The sequence below is a fragment of the Salvelinus fontinalis genome, chromosome 26 (genome assembly GCF_029448725.1).
Source record: "Salvelinus fontinalis isolate EN_2023a chromosome 26, ASM2944872v1, whole genome shotgun sequence".
Taxonomy (NCBI): domain Eukaryota; kingdom Metazoa; phylum Chordata; class Actinopteri; order Salmoniformes; family Salmonidae; genus Salvelinus; species Salvelinus fontinalis.
Window position 1 is genome coordinate 8,586,357 of NC_074690.1, and position 13,714 is coordinate 8,600,070.

The 13,714-nt window shown below is 50.6% G+C and overlaps 1 protein-coding gene across 1 annotated transcript in view; it reads left to right on the top strand.

The window, feature by feature from the left end:
• Positions 1-13,714, top strand: part of LOC129824574 (dual specificity calcium/calmodulin-dependent 3',5'-cyclic nucleotide phosphodiesterase 1A-like) — a 152,296-nt gene that overhangs the window by 74,749 nt on the left and 63,833 nt on the right. The window lies entirely within an intron of this gene.

The window sequence follows — 13,714 nt, forward strand, 5'->3', positions numbered from 1 at the left end:
CGCTGGACAGCATCCCTTCTGGAGGAGTTCTTCAGACAGGTAACCTCTGACCTCTAACCTCTAACCCTACACCACCGCTGGACAGCATCCCTTCTGGAAGAGTTCTTCAGACAGGTAACCTCTGACCTCTAACCTCTGACCCTACACCACCGCTGGACAGCATCTCTTCTGGAGGAGTTCTTCAGACAGGTAACCTCTAACCTCTAACCTCTAACCTCTAACCCTACACCACCGCTGGACAGCATCCCTTCTGGAGGAGTTCTTCAAACAGGTAACCTCTAACCTCTAACCTCTAACCCTACACCACCGTTGGACAGCATCTCTTCTGGAGGAGTTCTTCAGACAGGTAACCTCTGACCTCTGACCTCTAACCTCTAACCCAACACCACCGCTGGACAGCATCCCTTCTGGAGGAGTTCTTCAGACAGGTAACCTCTGACCTCTAACCTCTAACCTCTAACCCTACACCACCGCTGGACAGCATCTCTTCTGGAGGAGTTCTTCAGACAGGTAACCTCTAACCTCTAACCTCTAACCTCTAACCCAACACCACCGCTGGACAGCATCCCTTCTGGAGGAGTTCTTCAGACAGGTAACCTCTAACCTCTAACCTCTAACCTCTAACCCTACACCACCGCTGGACAGCATCCCTTCTGGAGGAGTTCTTCAAACAGGTAACCTCTAACCTCTAACCTCTAACCCTACACCACCGCTGGACAGCATCTCCTCTGGAGGAGTTCTTCAGACAGGTAACCTCTGACCTCTAACCTCTAACCCTACACCACCGCTGGACAGCATCTCTTCTGGAGGAGTTCTTCAGACAGGTAACCTCTAACCTCTAACCTCTAACCCAACACCACCGCTGGACAGCATCCCTTCTGGAGGAGTTCTTCAGACAGGTAACCTCTAACCTCTAACCTCTAACCCTACACCACCGCTGGACAGCATCCCTTCTGGAGGAGTTCTTCAAACAGGTAACCTCTGACCTCTAACCTCTAACCTCTAACCCTACACCACCGCTGGACTGCATCCCTTCTGGAGGAGTTCTTCAGACAGGTAACCTCTGACCTCTTATTATTCTGTGTCGACAACACTTACAGGGTTCTCGTTTAATATGCTGTGTTGACAGGTCTTATAGGGTTCTCGTTTAATATGCTGTGTTGACAGGTCTTACAGGGTTCTAGTTTATTATGCTGTGTTGACAGGTCTTATAGGGTTCTAGTTTATTATGCTGTGTTGACAGGTCTTATAGGGTTCTAGTTTATTATGCTGTGTTGACAGGTCTTACAGGGTTCTAGTTTATTATGCTGTGTTAACAGGTCTTATAGGGTTCTAGTTTATTATGCTGTGTTGACAGGTCTCACAGGGTTCTAGTTTATTATGCTGTGTTAACAGGTCTTATAGGGTTCTAATTTATTATGCTGTGTTAACAGGTCTTATAGGGTTCTCGTTTATTATGCCGTGTTAACAGGTCTTATAGGGTTCTCGTTTATTATGCTGTGTTGACAGGTCTTATAGGGTTCTAGTTTATTATGCTGTGTTGACAGGTCTTATAGGGTTCTAGTTTATTATGCTGTGTTGACAGGTCTTATAGGGTTCTAGTTTATTATGCTGTGTTAACAGGTCTTATAGCCTTATAGTATTATCAGATTTCCACTGGTCTAATGTCCATTGCTTGTGTTTCTTGGCCCAAGCAAGTCTCTTCTTGTTATTAGTGTCCTTTAGTAGTGGTTTCTTTGTAGCAATTTGACCATGAAGGCCTGATTCACAGTCTCCTCTGTATTGTTGATGTTGAGAGATGTCTGTTACTTGAACTCTGTGAACCATTTATTTTGGATACAATCTGAGGTGCAGTTAACTCTAATGAAATTATCCGCTGCAGCAGAGGTAACTCTGGGTCTTCCTTTCCTGTGGTGGACCTCATGAGAGCCAGTTTCATCATAGCACTTGATTGTTTTTGCGACTGCACTTGAAGACACGAATTGACTGACCTTAATGTCTTAAATTAATGATGGACTGTCGTTTCTCTTTGCTTATTTGAGCTGTACTTGACATAATATGGACTTGGTCTTTTACCAAATAGGGCGATTTTCTGTATAACACCCCTACCTTGTCACAACACAACTGATTGTCTCAAACGCAACTTCTTCGGGATCGGTGTCCCTTCCACTGGATGGTTGAGCTAACGTAGGCTAATGCGATTAGCATGAGGTTGTAAATAACAATAACATTCCCCAGGACATAGACATATCTGATATGGGCAGAAAGCTTAAATTCTTGTTCATCTAACTGCACTGTTTATTTTACAGTAGCTATTACAGTGAAAGAATACCATGCTATTGTTTGAGGAGAGTTCACAGTTTTGAACATTAAAAGTTATAAATTAACAGATTAGGCACATTTGGGCAGTCTTGATACAACATTTTGAGCAGAAATGCAATGGTTCATTGGATCAGACTAAAACTTGGCACATACACAGCTGCCTTCTAGTGGCCAAATCTAAATTGCACCTGGGCTGGAATAATACTACATAGGGCCTTTCTCTTGCGTTTCAAAGACGATGGTACAAAAAAATACAAAAGAACGGTTGTTTTTTTCTTTGTATTAGCATTTACCAGATCTAATGTGTTATATTCTCCTACATTCATTTCACATTTCCACAAACTCCAAAGTGTTTCCTTTCAAATGGTATCAAGAATATGCATATCCTTGCTTCAGGTCCTGAGCTACAGGCAGTTAGATTTGGGTATGTCATTTTAGGGGAAAATTGAAAAAAAGATCCTTAAGAGGTTTTAAGAAGGAAAGAAATGTAAAAAATGTACTTTTAACAAGACACACCTGTTAATTGTAATGCATTCCAGTTGACTACCTCGTGAAGCTGGTTGAGAGACTGCCAAGAGTGTGCAAAGCTGTCATCAAGGCTAAATGTGGCTACTTTGAAGAATCTCAAATATAAATACAATATATTTTGATTTGTTTAACAATTTTTGGTTACTACATGATTCCATATGTGTCATTTCATAGTTTTGATGTCTTCACTATTATTCTACAATGTAGAAAATAGTCAAAATAAAGAAAAACCCTTGAATGAGTAGGTGTGACCAAACTTTTGACTGGTACCGTATACAGTTGAAGTCGGAAGTTTACATACACCTTAGCCAAATACATTTTAACTCAGTTTTCCACAATTCCTGACATTTGATCCTTGTAAAAAGTCCATGTCTTAGGTCAGTTAGGATCACCACTTTATTTTAAGAATGTGAAATGTCAGAATAATAGTAGAGAGAATGATTTATTTCAGCTTGTATTTCTTTCATCACGTTCCCAGTGGGTCAGAAGTTTACATACACTCAATTAGTATTTGGTAGCATTGCCTTTAAATTGTTTAACTTGGGTCAAATGTTTCGGGTAGCCTTCCACAAGCTTCCCACAATAAGTTGGGTGAATTTTGGCCCATTCCTTCTGACAGAGCTGGTGTAACTGAGTCAGGTTTGTAGGCCTCCTTGCTCGCACACGCTTTTTCAGTTTGGCCACAAATGTTCTATAGGATGGAGGTCAGGGCTTTGTGATGGCCACTCCAATACCTTGACTTTGTTGTCCTTAAGCCATTTTGCCACAACTTTGGAAGTATGCTTGGGGTCATTGTCGATTTGGAAGACCCATTTGCAACCAAGCTTTAACTTCCTGACTGATGTCTTGAGATGTTGCTTCAATATATCCACATCATTTTCCTCCTGATGCCATCTATTTTGTGAAGTGCACCAGTCCCTCCTGCAGCAAAGCACCCCCACAACATGATGCTGCCACCCCCGTGCTTCACGGTTGGGATGGTGTTCTTCGGCTTGCAAGGCTCCCCCTTTTTCCTCCAAACATAACGATGGTCATTATGGCCAACAGTTTTATTATTTAAAGCCATGACGACATTTTCTGGAATTTTCCAAGCTGTTTAAAGGCACAGTCAACTTAGTGTATGTAAACGTCTGACCCACTGGAATTGTGATACAGTGAATTATAAGTGAAATAATCTGTCTGTAAACAATTGTTGGAAAAATGACTTGTGTCATGCACAATGTAGATGTCCTAACCGACTTGCCAAAACTATAGTTTGTTAACAAGAAATGTGTGGAGTGGTTGAAAAACAAGTTATAATCTAAGTGTATGTAAACTGTATATTTATATGTATTTATATCTGTATTTATTATGGATCCCCATTCGCTGCTGCCAAGCAGCCCTTCCTGGGGTCCAGAAAAATTAAGGCAGTTTATACAATTTTAAAAACATTACAATACATTCACAGATTTCACAACACACTGTGTGCCCTCAGGCCCCAACTCCACCACAACCACATATCTACAGTACTAAATCCATGTGTATGTGTGTGTATAGTACCTGTTCACAACTCCATACCTAGTACCTGGTCACACCTCCGTCCCTAGTACCTGGTCACAACTCTATCCCTAGTCACACCTCCATCCCTAGTACCTGGTCACACCCCCATCCCTAGTACCTGGTCACACCTCCATCCCTAGTACCTGGTCACACCTCCATCCCTAGTACCTGGTCACACCTCCATCCCTAGTACCTGGTCACACCTCCATCCCTAGTACCTGGTCACACCTCCATCCCTAGTACCTGGTCACATCTCCATCCCTAGTACCTGGTAACACCTCCATCCCTAGTACCTGGTCACACCTCCATCCCTAGTACCTGGTCACACCTCCATCCCTAGTACCTGGTCACACCTCCATCCCTAGTACCTGGTCACACCTCCATTCCTAGTACCTGGTCACACCTCCATCCCTAGTACCTGGTCACACCTCCATCTCTAGTACCTGGTCACACCTCCATCCCTAGTACCTGGTCACACCTCCATCCCTAGTCACACCTCCATCCCTAGTACCTGGTCACACCTCCATCCCTAGTACCTAGTACCTGGTCACACCTCCATCCCTAGTACCTAGTACCTGGTCACACCTCCATCCCTAGTACCTGGTCACACCTCCATCCCTAGTACCTAGTACCTGGTCACACCTCCATCCCTAGTACCTGGTCACACCTCCATCCCTAGTACCTAGTACCTGGTCACACCTCCATCCCTAGTACCTGGTCACACCTCCATCCCTAGTACCTGGTCACACCTCCATCCCTAGTACCTGGTCACACCTCTATCCCTAGTACCTGGTCACACCTCCATCCCTAGTACCTGGTCACACCTCTATCCCTAGTACCTGGTCACACCTCCATCCCTAGTACCTGGTCACACCTCCATCCCTAGTACCTGGTCACACCTCCATCCCTAGTACCTGGTCACACCTCCATCCCTAGTACCTGGTCACACCTCCATCCCTAGTACCTGGTCACACCTCCATCCCTAGTACCTGGTCACACCTCCATCCCTAGTACCTAGTACCTGGTCACACCTCCATCCCTAGTACCTGGTCACATCTCCATCCCTAGTGCCTGGTCACACCTCCATCCCTAGTGCCTGGTCACACCCCCATCCCTAGTACCTGGTCACACCTCCATCCCTAGTACCTGGTCACACCTCCATCCCTAGTACCTGGTCACATCTCCATCCCTAGTGCCTGGTCACACCTCCATCCCTAGTACCTGGTCACACCTCCATCCCTAGTACCTGGTCACACCTCCATCCCTAGTACCTGGTCACACCTCCATCCCTAGTACCTGGTCACATCTCAATCCCTAGTACCTGGTCACACCTCCATCCCTAGTACCTGGTCACACCTCCATCACTAGTACCTGGTTACACCTCCATCCCTAGTACCTGGTCACACCTCCATCCCTAGTACCTGGTCACACCTCCATCCCTAGTACCTGGTCACATCTCCATCCCTAGTACCTGGTCACACCTCCATCCCTAGTACCTGGTTACACCTCCATCCCTAGTACCTGGTTACACCTCCATCCCTAGTACCTGGTCACACCTCCATCCCTAGTACCTGGTCACACCTCCATCCCTAGTACCTGGTCACACCTCCATCCCTAGTACCTGGTCACACCTCCATCCCTAGTACCTGGTCACACCTCCATCCCTAGTACCTGGTCACACCTCCATCCCTAGTACCTGGTCACACCTCCATCCCTAGTACCTGGTCACATCTCCATCCCTAGTACCTGGTCACACCTCTATCCCTAGTACCTGGTCACACCTCCATCCCTAGTACCTGGTCACACCTCAATCTCTAGTACCTGGTCACACCTCCATCCCTAGTACCTGGTCACACCTCCATCCCTAGTACCTGGTCACACCTCCATCCCTAGTACCTGGTCACACCTCCGTCCCTAGTACCTGGTCACACCTCCATCTCTAGTACCTGGTCACACCTCCATCCCTAGTACCTGGTCACACCTCCATCCCTAGTACCTGGTCACATCTCCATCCCTAGTACCTGGTCACACCTCCATCAATAGTACCTGGTCACACCTCCATCCCTAGTACCTAGTCACACCTCCATCAATAGTACCTGGTCACACCTCCATCCCTAGTACCTGGTCACACCTCCATCAATAGTACCTGGTCACACCTCCATCCCTAGTACCTGGTCACAACTCCATCAATAGTACCTGGTCACACCTCCATCCCTAGTACCTGGTCACACCTCCATCAATAGTACCTGGTCACACCTCCATCAATAGTACCTGGTCACACCTCCATCAATAGTACCTGGTCACACCTCCATCAATAGTACCTGGTCACACCTCCATCAATAGTACCTGGTCACACCTCCATCAATAGTACCTGGTCACACCTCCATCTCTAGTACCTGGTCACATCTCTATCACTAGTACCTGGTCACACCTCCATCCCTAGTACCTGGTCACACCTCCATCCCTAGTACCTGGTCATACCTCCATCCCTAGTACCTGGTCACACCTCCATCCCTAGTACCTGGTCACATCTCCATCCCTAGTACCTGGTCACACCTCCATCCCTAGTACCTGGTCACACCTCCATCCCTAGTACCTGGTCACACCTCCATCCCTAGTACCTGGTCACACCTCCATCAATAGTACCTGGTCACACCTCCATCAATAGTACCTGGTCACACCTCCATCAATAGTACCTGGTCACACCTCCATCAATAGTACCTGGTCACACCTCCATCCCTAGTACCTGGTCACACCTCCATCAATAGTACCTGGTCACACCTCCATCCCTAGTACCTGGTCACACCTCCATCAATAGTACCTGGTCACACCTCCATCCCTAGTACCTGGTCACACCTCCATCAATAGTACCTGGTCACACCTCCATCCCTAGTACCTGGTCACACCTCCATCCCTAGTACCTAGTACCTGGTCACACCTCCATCCCTAGTACCTGGTCACACCTCCATCCTTAGTACCTAGTACCTGGTCACACCTCCATCCCTAGTACCTGGTCACACCTCCATCCCTAGTACCTGGTCACACCTCCATCCTTAGTACCTGGTCACACCTCCATCCCTAGTACCTGGTCACACCTCCATCCCTAGTACCTGGTACCTGGTCACACCTCCATCCCTAGTACCTGGTCACACCTCCATCCTTAGTACCTGGTCACACCTCCATCCCTAGTACCTAGTACCTGGTCACACCTCCATCCCTAGTACCTGGTCACACCTCCATCCTTAGTACCTGGTCACACCTCCATCCCTAGTACCTGGTCACACCTCCATCCCTAGTACCTGGTCACACCTCCATCCCTAGTGCCTGGTCACACCTCCATCCCTAGTGCCTGGTCACACCTCCATCCCTAGTACCTGGTCACACCTCCATCCCTAGTACCTGGTCACACCTCCATCCCTAGTACCTAGTACCTGGTCACACCTCCATCCCTAGTACCTAGTACCTGGTCACACCTCCATCCCTAGTACCTAGTACCTGGTCACACCTCCATCCCTAGTACCTAGTACCTGGTCACACCTCCATCCCTAGTACCTGGTCACACCTCCATCCCTAGTACCTGGTCACACCTCCATCCCTAGTACCTAGTACCTGGTCACACCTCCATCCCTAGTACCTAGTACCTGGTCACACCTCCATCCCTAGTACCTGGTCACACCTCCATCCCTAGTACCTGGTCACACCTCCATCTCTAGTACCTGGTCACACCTCCATCCCTAGTACCTGGTCACACCTCCATCCCTAGTACCTGGTCACACCTCCATCCCTAGTACCTGGTCACACCTCCATCCCTAGTACCTGGTCACACCTCCATCCCTAGTACCTGGTCACACCTCCATCCCTAGTACCTGGTCACACCTCCATCCCTAGTACCTGGTCACACCTCCATCCCTAGTACCTGGTCACACCTCCGTCCCTAGTACCTGGTCACACCTCCGTCCCTAGTGCCTGGTCACACCTCCATCCCTAGTACCTGGTCACACCTCCATCCCTAGTACCTGGTCACACCTCCGTCCCTAGTACCTGGTCACACCTCCATCCATAGTACCTAGTCACACCTCCATCCCTAGTACCTGGTCACACCTCCATCCCTAGTACCTGGTCACACCTCCATCCCTAGTACCTGGTCACATCTCCATCCCTAGTACCTGGTCACACCTCCATCCCTAGTACCTGGTCACACCTCCATCCCTAGTACCTGGTCACACCTCCATCCCTAGTGCCTGGTCACACCTCCATCCCTAGTACCTGGTCACACCTCCATCCCTAGTACCTGGTAACATCTCCATCCCTAGTACCTAGTCACACCTCCATCCCTAGTACCTGGTCACACCTCCATCCCTAGTACCTGGTCACACCTCCATCCCTAGTACCTGGTAACACCTCCATCCCTAGTACCTGGTCACATCTCCATCCCTAGTACCTGGTCACACCTCCATCCCTAGTACCTAGTACCTGGTCACACCTCCATCCCTAGTACCTGGTCACACCTCCATCCCTAGTGCCTGGTCACACCTCCGTCCCTAGTACCTGGTCACACCTCCATCCCTAGTACCTGGTCACACCTCCATCCCTAGTACCTGGTCACACCTCCATCCCTAGTGCCTGGTCACACCTCCAACCCTAGTGACTGGTCACACCTCCATCCCTAGTACCTGGTCACACCTCCATCCCTAGTACCTGGTCACACCTCCATCCCTAGTACCTGGTCACACCTCCATCCCTAGTACCTGGTCACACCTCCATCCCTAGTACCTGGTCACACCTCCATCCCTAGTACCTGGTCACACTTCCATCCCTAGTACCTAGTACCTGGTCACACCTCCATCCCTAGTACCTGGTCACACCTCCATCCCTAGTGCCTGGTCACACCTCCGTCCCTAGTACCTGGTCACACCTCTATCCCTAGTACCTGGTCACACCTCCATCCCTAGTACCTGGTCACACCTCCATCCCTAGTACCTGGTCACACCTCCATCCCTAGTACCTGGTCACACCTCCATCCCTAGTACCTGGTCACACCTCCATCCCTAGTACCTAGTACCTGGTCACACCTCCATCCCTAGTACCTGGTCACACCTCCGTCCCTAGTACCTGGTCACACCTCCATCCCTAGTACCTAGTACCTGGTCACACCTCCGTCCCTAGTACCTGGTCACACCTCCGTCCCTAGTACCTGGTCACACCTCCATCCCTAGTACCTAGTACCTGGTCACATCTCCATCCCTAGTACCTGGTCACACCTCCATCCCTAGTACCTGGTCACACCTCCATCCCTAGTACCTGGTCACAACTCTATCCCTAGTACCTGGTCACACCTCCATCTCTAGTACCTGGTCACACCTCCATCCCTAGTGCCTGGTCACACCTCCATCCCTAGTACCTGGTCACACCTCCGTCCCTAGTACCTGGTCACACCTCCATCCCTAGTACCTGGTCACACCTCCATCCCTAGTACCTGGTCACACCTCCATCCCTAGTACCTGGTCACACCTCCATCCCTAGTACCTGGTCACACCTCCGTCCCTAGTACCTGGACACACCTCCATCCCTAGTACCTGGTCACATCTCCGTCCCTAGTACCTGGTCACACCTCCATCCATAGTACCTGGTCACATCTCCGTCCCTAGTACCTGGTCACATCTCCATCCCTAGTACCTGGTCACACCTCCATCCCTAGTACCTGGTCACACCTCCATCCCTAGTACCTGGTCACACCTCTATCCCTAGTACCTGGTCACACCTTCGTCCCTAGTACCTGGTCACACCTCCATCCCTAGTACCTGGTCACATCTCCGTCCCTAGTACCTGGTCACATCTCCATCCCTAGTACCTGGTCACACCTCCATCCCTAGTACCTGGTCACACCTCCATCCCTAGTACCTGGTCACACCTCCATCCATAGTACCTGGTCACACCTCCATCCCTAGTGCCTGGTAACACCTCCATCCCTAGTACCTGGTCACACCTCCATCCCTAGTACCTGGTCACACCTCCATCCCTAGTGCCTGGTAACACCTCCATCCCTAGTACCTGGTCACAACTCTATCCCTAGTACCTGGTCACACCTCTATCCCTAGTACCTGGTAACACCTCCATCCCTAGTACCTGGTCACACCTCCATCCCTAGTACCTGGTCACACCTCCATCCCTAGTACCTGGTCACACCTCCATCCCTAGTACCTGGTCACACCTCCATCCCTAGTACCTGGTCACACCTCCATCCCTAGTACCTGGTCACACCTCCATCCCTAGTACCTGGTCACACCTCCATCCCTAGTACCTGGTCACACCTCCATCCCTAGTACCTGGTCACACCTCCATCCCTAGTACCTGGTCACACCTCCATCCATAGTACCTGGTCACACCTCCATCCCTAGTACCTGGTCACACCTCCATCCCTAGTGCCTGGTCACACCTCCATCCCTAGTACCTGGTAACACCTCCATCCCTAGTACCTGGTCACAACTCTATCCCTAGTACCTGGTCACACCTCTATCCCTAGTACCTGGTCACACCTCCATCCCTAGTACCTGGTCACACCTCCGTCCCTAGTACCTGGTCACACCTCCATCCCTAGTGCCTGGTAACACCTCCATCCCTAGTACCTGGACACACCTCCATCCATAGTACCTGGTCACACCTCCGTCCCTAGTACCTGGTCACACCTCCATCCCTAGTACCTGGTCACATCTCCGTCCCTAGTACCTGGTCACATCTCCATCCCTAGTACCTGGTCACACCTCCATCCCTAGTACCTGGTAACACCCCCATCCCTAGTGCCTGGTCACACCTCCATCCCTAGTACCTGGTCACACCTCCATCCCTAGTACCTGGTCACACCTCCATCCCTAGTACCTGGTCACAACTCTATCCCTAGTACCTGGTCACACCTCCATCCCTAGTGCCTGGTCACACCTCCATCCCTAGTACCTGGTCACACCTCCATCCCTAGTACCTGGTCACACCTCCATCCATAGTACCTGGTCACACCTCCATCCCTAGTACCTGGTCACACCTCCATCCATAGTACCTGGTCACATCTCCATCCCTAGTACCTGGTCACACCTCCATCCCTAGTACCTAGTACCTGGTCACACCTCCATCCCTAGTACCTGGTCACACCTCCATCCCTAGTGCCTGGTAACACCTCCATCCCTAGTACCTGGTCACACCTCCATCCCTAGTACCTGGTCACACCTCCATCCCTAGTACCTGGTCACACCTCCATCCCTAGTACCTGGTCACACCTCCATCCCTAGTACCTGGTCACACCTCCATCCCTAGTACCTAGTACCTGGTCACACCTCCATCCCTAGTACCTGGTCACACCTCCGTCCCTAGTACCTGGTCACACCTCCATCCCTAGTACCTAGTACCTGGTCACACCTCCGTCCCTAGTACCCGGTCACACCTCCGTCCGTAGTACCTGGTCACATCTCCATCCCTAGTACCTAGTACCTGGTCACACCTCCATCCCTAGTGCCTAGTCACACCTCCATCCCTAGTACCTGGTCACACCTCCATCCATAGTACCCTGTCACACCTCCATCCCTAGTACCTGGTCACACCTCCATCCCTAGTACCTGGTCACACCTCCATCCCTAGTACCTGGTCACACCTCCATCCCTACTACCTGGTCACACCTCCGTCCCTAGTACCTGGTCACACCTCCATCCCTAGTACCTGGTCACACCTCCATCCCTAGTACCTGGTCACACCTCCATCCCTAGTACCTGGTCTCACCTCCATCCCTAGTACCTGGTCACATCTCCATCCCTAGTACCTAGTACCTGGTCACACCTCCATCCCTAGTACCTGGTCACACCTCCATCCCTAGTACCTAGTACCTGGTCACACCTCCATCCCTAGTACCTGGTCACATCTCCATCCCTAGTACCTGGTCACACCTCCATCCCTAGTGCCTGGTCACACCTCCATCCCTAGTACCTGGTCACACCTCCATCCCTAGTACCTGGTCACACCTCCATCCCTACTACCTGGTCACACCTCCATCCCTAGTACCTGGTCACACCTCCGTCCCTAGTGCCTGGTCACACCTCCATCCCTAGTGCCTGGTCACACCTCCATCCCTAGTGCCTGGTCACACCTCCATCCCTAGTGCCTGGTCACATCTCCATCCCTAGTACCTAGTACCTGGTCACACCTCCATCCCTAGTACCTGGTAACACCTCCATCCCTAGTACCTGGTCACACCTCCATCCCTAGTACCTGGTCACACCTCCATCCCTAGTGCCTGGTCACACCTCCATCCCTAGTACCTGGTAACACCTCCATCCCTAGTACCTGGTCACAACTCTATCCCTAGTCACACCTCCATCCCTAGTACCTGGTCACACCTCCATCCCTAGTACCTGGTCACACCTCCATCCCTAGTACCTGGTCACACCTCCATCCCTAGTGCCTGGTAACACCTCCATCCCTAGTACCTGGTCACAACTCTATCCCTAGTACCTGGTCACACCTCTATCCCTAGTACCTGGTCACACCTCCATCCCTAGTACCTGGTCACACCTCCATCCCTAGTACCTGGTCACACCTCCATCCCTAGTACCTGGTCACATCTCCATCCCTAGTACCTGGACACACCTCCATCCCTAGTACCTGGTCACACCTCCGTCCCTAGTACCTGGTCACACCTCCATCCCTAGTGCCTGGTCACACCTCCATCCCTAGTGCCTGGTAACACCTCCATCCCTAGTACCTGGTCACACCTCCATCCCTAGTGCCTGGTCACATCTCCGTCCCTAGTACCTGGTCACACCTCCATCCCTAGTACCTGGTCACACCCCCATCCCTAGTACCTGGTCACACCTCCATCCCTAGTACCTGGTCACACCTCCATCCCTAGTACCTGGTCACACCTCCATCCCTAGTACCTGGTCACACCTCCATCCCTAGTACCTGGTCACACCTCCATCCCTAGTACCTGGTCACACCTCCATCCCTAGTACCTGGTCACATCTCCATCCCTAGTGCCTGGTCACACCTCTATCCCTAGTACCTGGTCACACCTCCATCCCTAGTACCTGGTCACACCTCTATCCCTAGTACCTGGTCACACCTCCATCCCTAGTACCTGGTCACACCTCCATCCCTAGTACCTGGTCACACCTCCATCCCTAGTACCTAGTACCTGGTCACACCTCCATCCCTAGTACCTGGTCACACCTCCATCCCTAGTACCTGGTCACACCTCCATCCCTAGTACCTGGTCACACCTCCATCCCTAGTACCTAGTACCTGGTCACACCTCCATCCCTAGTACCTGGTCACATCTCCATCC